We start from the raw sequence: 8,119 nt of genomic DNA on the forward strand, positions 1-8,119 counted from the left end.
TTGTAAGAAGGGTTCGCATCCCCCCAGACAAAAACCTGTCGATGGTCATATGTGCAGATGAGAGCAAATGCAATATTTGCTCAGATACACAGCCCATACTGGTCACGAGCTGGGCGTCCGTTGACCACACCTGCAGAGAACGTTGAACTGCTTGTGCCCTCAGATGCCCCTTCAGTTTTTTTTTAATAATTGTGGCGATTGGGAAAGTTGTGAGCGCCCAACAAGTCGTTAACAAGAACGAGAGAGACAGAACGGATGCTTGTGAACTTCGTGTGGAAGCATTAGTTTGCGCTCAAAATTTCCCGATAGCAATGCGCCATCTGGCTGGATTTCAAGTTTTGTTAAAATGTAGCGATGGCACAGACCATGGGCTTTTGTCATGTCATTTGCTACCAGTTCAACAGTGGCGGAGTAATTTAGGGTACCATGAAAATTGTCGCGGTCAAATTTCAAGAAGGAAGGAGGCAGAAACGCACTGTTCATGCCGTACGTGATCCTTTATCACTCGCGGAAATAAATTTATTGGTCGAAGAATTCTGTTACCTGGTCGCAGAATCCTGTTACTTATCGGCATTCAGAGAGGCTTTTAATTCTCGAGTCTTTTTATGAGTTATTGCTTCCATCATTTTCCAACAGGCTTGCAATTCTGTTGTACTGACACAACATAGCAATGCCCGTGTTTTTGTACATTTTTTCTCATTCCCATTCAGACACTTTTCCATTCATAGACATCTTTGAAGCGCGTAAGAACTTCCTGTCGTCCCACACACGTCGTTGCATTCGTCCAGTACACATTGCAAAAGGCGTGATGGCAAAGTCGTTTTTCACGCTCAGGTTTCTCGTACCGAAGCTTTCGCACTCTTTGTGCACTTCAAGGAACACAGAAAGACCACAAAACAATGCAACGAGCTCTACACCGTGCCATCAGGACTGGTATGGGTAAAACTTGGCAGAACACTTCGAGTGGTCTCGCAGCGTTCTACCATTGTGCTCCGTTCGCTGTTCCGTGAGCTCAAGTTGGGTCGACACGCGGCGTCGTTGCGGCGCCATCGGTGTCGTGTTTCCCGTGTCTTTTCTTATACACAGTATTCTGCGGATAAATGCATCTGTGTAGCCGCTGGTGCCGAGGTCATGGATTACGTTTTTCCTTCTTTCCTTCCACAGCTGTGGTGACAATTGGTGGTTAGATTATCGGTAACTTCTTTATTTATTATAGTTTTCTTGTTTAGTTAGTTTTCTGTATTTTTGCCCAAGAAAAGTGATCCAGAACATTTTTTTCTCGTGCGAATGGCCATAGGTATCTGAGTACATGGTTGCAGCTCCACATTTCCAAGTCGTACGACTGGGACTGCCCTGCCGACGGCCCCTATTCTCTTTCTGCTCTAGCAGCCATGGCCGTCACGTTCTTCCAAACCTTCTCCTCCTACCTACTTCTTAACTCTTTTCTCCACTCTCCCCTTTCTTTTCAAGCGACTGAGCCATGGTCTCGCAAAGAAAGATAGTGTCTTTTTCCTTTTCTTCAACCACACATTCATCCATTCAGGGGAAGCTTGCATGCAGTAACTGCTGGTTTGGAAAGCAGGTAAGGTTTGCGGAAACTCACCTTACCCTGAGCTGCCGAGCACAAAACAAAGCTTAGCCGCTCGTGTTGTCCTCTTTTGCCTTCCGTACCTCGACTTTGTCTGTTTCTTCTAGCACATTCGTGCTCGCGCTGCAGCCCTTATTACTATGAATTCAAACCAACTAGCCCAAATCGCCATTCTTCTTCTTAGCCGAGAGTCATGAGAAGGCGAGGAGATTATACACAGCAAGATGAAAAGAGAAGATACTTTGCCTAATGGATTATTGCGAAAGCCACTGGGGCAACCCTTTTCTTTAAGACCATCCCCACTTCTAGTCGTACATTGAAGTAATGAGAAAACTCCAACCAAAACATTTAAAAGAAGCGGCGTGTTTAAGCCAATCTCTCACCCCTGAGGAACAAGCCGGACCAGCTTCGAAACATCGGTTTTTTTCTCCTTAAATATAAATAGGTTCGAGTTCTGATTCCTTCAGTTTCTATCCAAAACAGGCAGACTTATATTGAATGTTCACCTTTGATTCCAGTCGTACATTATATCATCGCTGCTCCGACAAACCCCTCACACGGAGACATTTAGAGAAGGAATGACAGGTGCGCAACCGTAAGTAGCCCCTCGCCCTTCTTGGACGCTTATAGCTCTCGTGTGCGTGTGTGTGCGGGGGGGGGGGGTAGAGAGAGGAGTACTGACAGAAAAAATTTTGCATCTTGTTTTTTTTTTGCACCAGGTAGCTAACGACCTAGACATTATTTTATTTTTGAGGAAGCAGCATACAATACAACACAATCATGCCCACCTAAAAAGATGCAAACACAGGCGCTGTATTGCAACTGATGAGGTATTGTCGAAAGACTCAGCTTATGTAAGATAACACGTATATGTGCACTAACACCAGAGCATACTATGAAGACAAGTTTTTCTTGCAGTGTTTTGCAGTAAGACTTGATGAACGATGAACCATGAATGTACCTTACCTGATTCGAAACTCGGGACTTTAAAAAAAAAAGAACGCGACCCTGTCAAGTCATGTTTCTCAGATTTTATGCTGCAAAAATTTGATATTACACCATTCCGCACAATGACCAAATTACAAGCGTAGGTGAATGTATTGACCAGCATAGTATCACCAAATTTCAAAATAGCACAGGTATTTACAGCAGCCATTTCATGTGGTACTCATTGTATATAGTGCTATCAGCGCGCATGTGCCTGTCATGTAAATTGGATGTTATGTTAAGTTTCTCTTTAATAATAATATGTAGAGGCACGGGAAATAACTTGTTTTTGTATGTTGAAAACAATTATATAATATATATATATATATATATATATATATATATATATATATATATATCCCCTGATGAAGGGAGGACCCCTCTCGAAACTGTTGGGAAATAAATATATTTATCCTTGTTGACAACGCTCCCGTTGTGCCATATCCCATACCTATGTATGTATATATATATATATATAAATATATATATATATATATATATATATATATATATATATATATATATATATATATTGAAATGAATTAATGAATCTGAATAACGGACGCTGACGATGATGATCGGTGGCTGTAGTAGTAGCTCGCGCACGCCGCTCGCCATTAGCCAGACCTGCCTGATAAAGCACATTTTGCCAAGCTGCGTCTGAACCTTTTTTGACGTACACCTCTATTTTAAGTGGTGGAGGAGCCGGCGTTCCCATCAACCTGGAACTTCGCCATCGGACGCTACCTTCACCGTTAACCATGATTGCTCCTGGCCCTTCTCAAGCTGCCTTACCAACGGCAGTCTACTGTACTGGCGTACCTCGGCAACGCGACCCACCAATATGTCGCGGCAACGACGAACAAGACGTCGAGGACTGGCTCGTCGAGTACGAAATCGTAAGTGTTTCCAACAAGTAGAACGCCTGCGACCAGCTCACAAACGTGCGCTTTTACCTCGCTGATGTGGCCAGCCTCTGGTTCAAGAACCACGAAGGCGAAATCACCAACTGGTCCGCCTTCAAGACCACCATCGCCGCGGTCTTCGGTCGTCCCACCGTGCGCCGGCTTCGCGCGGAACAGCGTCTCCGTAGTCGAGTCCAGCGCAGAGACGAGACCTTTACAAGTTACATTGAAGATGTCTTGTCTCTTTGCAAGCGCGTCGATGAATCTCTAACCGAGCGCGACAAAATCAAGCACATCATCAAAGGAGTTGACGACGATACCTTCCAGATGCTCGTCGCTAGGAATCCACAGACCGTTACCGATGTTGTCCAGCTCTGTCAGGAGTACGACGAGTTGCGTAAGCAGCGTGTCTCGACGCGTAGGGCCGCTGAAGATACGGCTGAAGTTTCCGGCCTCGTGCACGACGTCGCTGCTGATCACACCGTCTTACTGCCCCACATCAAACAATTCATTCGTGAAGAAGTTGCACGTCAGCTTTCTCTTGTGGCCGAAGCATCCGCGCCAGTGACCTCGTTAGACCCACGTTTACGCCAGGTCATTGACACACAGGTCACGCAGGCACTGCCTCTATCGCCCCCCGTCCCTACGCCGCTGACCTACGCTGCCGTCGTTGCTAGACCCCCAGCCCCACCTGTCTCTGGCGCATACCGGGGCACCGGGTCCTCCTACCCTACGACGCTGCCTACATACACGGCACCCCATCCCGTTTCGCCACCTGCACATTCTGTCGTTAACCCATGGCGGACCTTGGATAATCGACCCATCTGTTTCGCATGCGGTTTCGTGGGACATATAGCACGCTACTGTCGCCGTCGCAACTTCCAGCCTCCAGACCATGGGAATTCTGCAAATTACCAAGCTGCCCAGAATCCCCAGCGACCATCTTCTCCTATCACCGACTCATTGTCCCCACGACGCCCTGTCGATTCTCGCCGGTCATTACCACCCCGTCGCCGATCTGTCTCCCCAACGCTTCGGCGCACGAGCCCCGCTCGAGAGGAAAACTGACAGCCGCAGTTCCGGAGGCAAGAACTGCGTCGTCATCGAACTTTCTAAGACCTCCTCTTTGTCCGACCAACGAAATTGATGTGCTAGTAGAAGGTGTTGCTATACGTGCACTTGTCGACACAGACGCCGTCGTTTCTGTAATTAGTGAAAAACTATGTCGCGATTTGAGAAAAGTTACAACGCCGCTTACGAATCTTGCTCTGCGTACAGCCACCTCCCATTTCATCGCGCCGACAGCTCAGTGCACAGCACGCGTTTTTGTTCAAGATGTTTGGTACGCCGTCAACTTTGTTGTTCTCCCACGTTCATCTTACGACGTCATACTAGGATGGGATTTCCTTTCTACCCATCAGGCCCTCGTCGACTGCGCTCGTGCTGAACTCACGTTGACGAATCTGTGGCTTGATATCGACCACCACAGTCCCTCGAAAGTGTTTGCCGAAGCTGACGTTCGCATCGCGCCGTTGTCCGCCGTCCTAGTGCCTCTGTTTTTCCCTGCTGCCACTAACTCGACGCTCCTGTTCCAACCAACTATAGCTAGTGTGCACCACCGAACCATCGTCCTCCCGTTTGCCGTCATCAACTTTTCGAACGGTTCGGCGGTACTTTATGCGTGCAACGTTTCTGCTTGCCCATACATCCTGCTACGCGGTGAGTGTCTGGGGAGCCTCGAGACCTTAAATTGTATTTTCGAAGACCCGATCTATCCAGACAAGCCATTTTTACCGACTTGTGCCATTACACCCGCAACTGACGCTAATGAACTTATGGTTGTATTTCGCAAGTCCATTGATTGCAACCTCACGCCTGGGCAGCAGGCACAGCTGATCAAGCTCCTACAGCGTTTTCGGGCCTCGTTTGACCACAATCAGCCTTCCTTAGGTCGAGCGTCATCTGTTGTTCATCGTATAGATACCGGTCAAGAGACGCCATTACGGCAGCGTCCATATCGTGTGTCAACTACCGAACGCCGTGCCATCAATGAACAGGTTGACGACATGCTGACACGTGGCATAGTCGAACCGTCAAGCAGTCCCTGGGCCTCTCCAGTTGTGTTGGTGCAGAAAAAGGACGGATCCATCAGGTTTTGCGTGGACTACCGACGTCTCAACCGAATCACGCGCAAGGATTTCTATCCGCTGCCACGCATTGACGATGCCTTGGACTGCCTACAGGGAGCCGAATTTTTCTCTTCTTTAGATCTGCGCTGTGGATACCGGCAAATACCCGTGGCAGAGGCCGATCGTGAGAAAACAGCTTTCATCACGCCCGACGGGCTTTACGAATTCACAGTCATGCCCTTCGGCCTCTGCAACGCGCCAGCTACTTTCGAGCGAATGATGGACTCCATCCTTCGAGGTCTCAAATGGAACGTTTGCCTTTGTTATTTAGATGACATTGTCGTCTTTTCAACTGATTTCGCAACCCATTTAACCCGCCTCAAGAAAGTCCTCGCGTGTATTTCTGTCGCGGGGCTGCAACTGAATCTGAAGAAGTGCCATTTTGCCACTCGAAAGCTTACGATCCTTGGCCAAGTGGTTTCAAAAGACGACGTTCATCCTGACCCTGCCAAACTTACAGCCGTTTCAGCGTTTTCAAACCGACCACCATGAAAGAGCTCCGAAGATTCATAGGCCTGTGCTCTTACTTCCGGCGCTTCGTTCGAAATTTCGCGACGATCATAGCTCCTTTGACCAAGCTCCTCGCCGGCTCTAGAGACCTTTCAGCCTGGTCTGCCACCTGTGACGATTCTTTCAATGAACTGCGCCACCTCCTCACGTCGCCGCATATTCTGCGAGACTACGACCCATCGGCACTCACAGAGATCCACACCGACGCTAGTGGTGTCGGGCTAGGCGCTATTCTTGCGCAAAAAAACAGCTTCCAAGAGTACGTGGTTGCCTACGCAAGCCGAACTCTTAGCAAAGCCGAAACCAACTATTCCGTCACTGAAAAGGAATGCCTGGCCATTATTTGGGCGATAGAGAAATTTTGACCTTACTTGTACGGACGCCCTTTTGACGTCGTGACTGACCACCACGCCCTCTGCTGGTTGTCGTCACTGAAGGATCCAAGCGGTCGCCTCGCCCGATGCGCATTACGCCTCCAAGAATATAATATTCGCGTGGTCTATCGCTCCGGCCGGAAACATTCGGATGCAGACGCCCTATCCCGTTCGCCCCTACCCCCTGACCCGGACTGCTGCGAAAGTCCAACCTGTGATGCCACTGCCATCACCATCGCCGACATGCCATCTGAGCAACGCAAGGACCCGCGGGTTGCTTCGATTCTAGACATCCTGGCTGGGCGGACGGCTTCCCCCCCTTCTCGCACGTTGCTCCGGCAAGTCGAGCACTTCGCCACTCACGACGACGTGCTGTACCGACGCAACTACGCACCCGGTGGACGTCAGTGGCTACTCGTGATTCCACGTCATCTGCAACCCGAAATTTGTTCCACGTTTCATGTTGACCCCCAATGTGGACACGCAGGTTTCCTGAAGACTTATTCTCGCATACGTCTCCGATATTACTGGCGTGGCATGTACCGTTTTATACGACAATACGTTCGGGCCTGCTCGACATTCCAGAGACGAAAAACTCCCCCTTATCACGCCAGCGGTACCTTGTTACCCTTACCGTACCCATCCCGACCATTCGTCCGCGTCGGCATCGATATCTATGGTCCCCTTCCCAACACTGCTGACGGTAACCGCTGGATCATAGTTGCCGTCGACCATCTCACGCGGTATGCCGAAACTTCATCCCTTCCTTCGTCAACAGCAAAAGACGTTGCGACTTTCGTACTTCACAACATCGTATTACGTAATGGAGCACCTCGGGAGTTACTGAGCGATCGTGGTCGCGTATTCTTGTCAGACGTCATCACAGCATTGCTGCGTGAGTGCCACGTCGTTCACCGCACTACAAGCGCCTATCATCCCCAGACCAATGGAATTACAGAGCGCTTCAACCGCACCCTTGGTGACATGCTGTCTATGTATATCTCGTCAGACCACTCCAATTGGGACCGAGTGCTCCCGTTTATCACGTTCGCCTATAATACCGCCATTCAAAGCACTACTGGGTTCTCTCCTTTTTTCCTACTTTACGGACGCGAACCTTCTTGCATATGGACACCATTCTTCCGTACAAACCTGACTCCTCAGAGTCCACGGCTTTGTCTCAAGCTGCTACATACGCAGAAGAATGCCGCCAACTGGAAAGATCATTCACAACCCAAGACCAAGGACACCAAAAGCACCACCATGACGCATCAAATAACACTACTTCCTACGATCCAGGTTCACTCGTCTGGCTGCATGTCCCTTCTGCTACACCTGGTCTTTCTACCAAGTTGGTCCCCAAGTATCACGGCCCATATCGTGTGCTACAAAAAACGTCACCAGTGAATTACCTCATTGAGCCACTGGAACCATTTTCTGACCAACGTCGTCGTGGCCAGGAAATTGTCCACGTCTCGAGACTTAAGCGCTGCTACGACCCTCCCGTGTTTACTTGTCCATAGGTCGCCAGGATGGCTCCTTATTTCGCGGGGAGTAATTGTAATG

The sequence above is a fragment of the Rhipicephalus microplus genome, unplaced genomic scaffold (genome assembly GCF_043290135.1).
Source record: "Rhipicephalus microplus isolate Deutch F79 unplaced genomic scaffold, USDA_Rmic scaffold_15, whole genome shotgun sequence".
Classification (NCBI taxonomy): domain Eukaryota; kingdom Metazoa; phylum Arthropoda; class Arachnida; order Ixodida; family Ixodidae; genus Rhipicephalus; species Rhipicephalus microplus.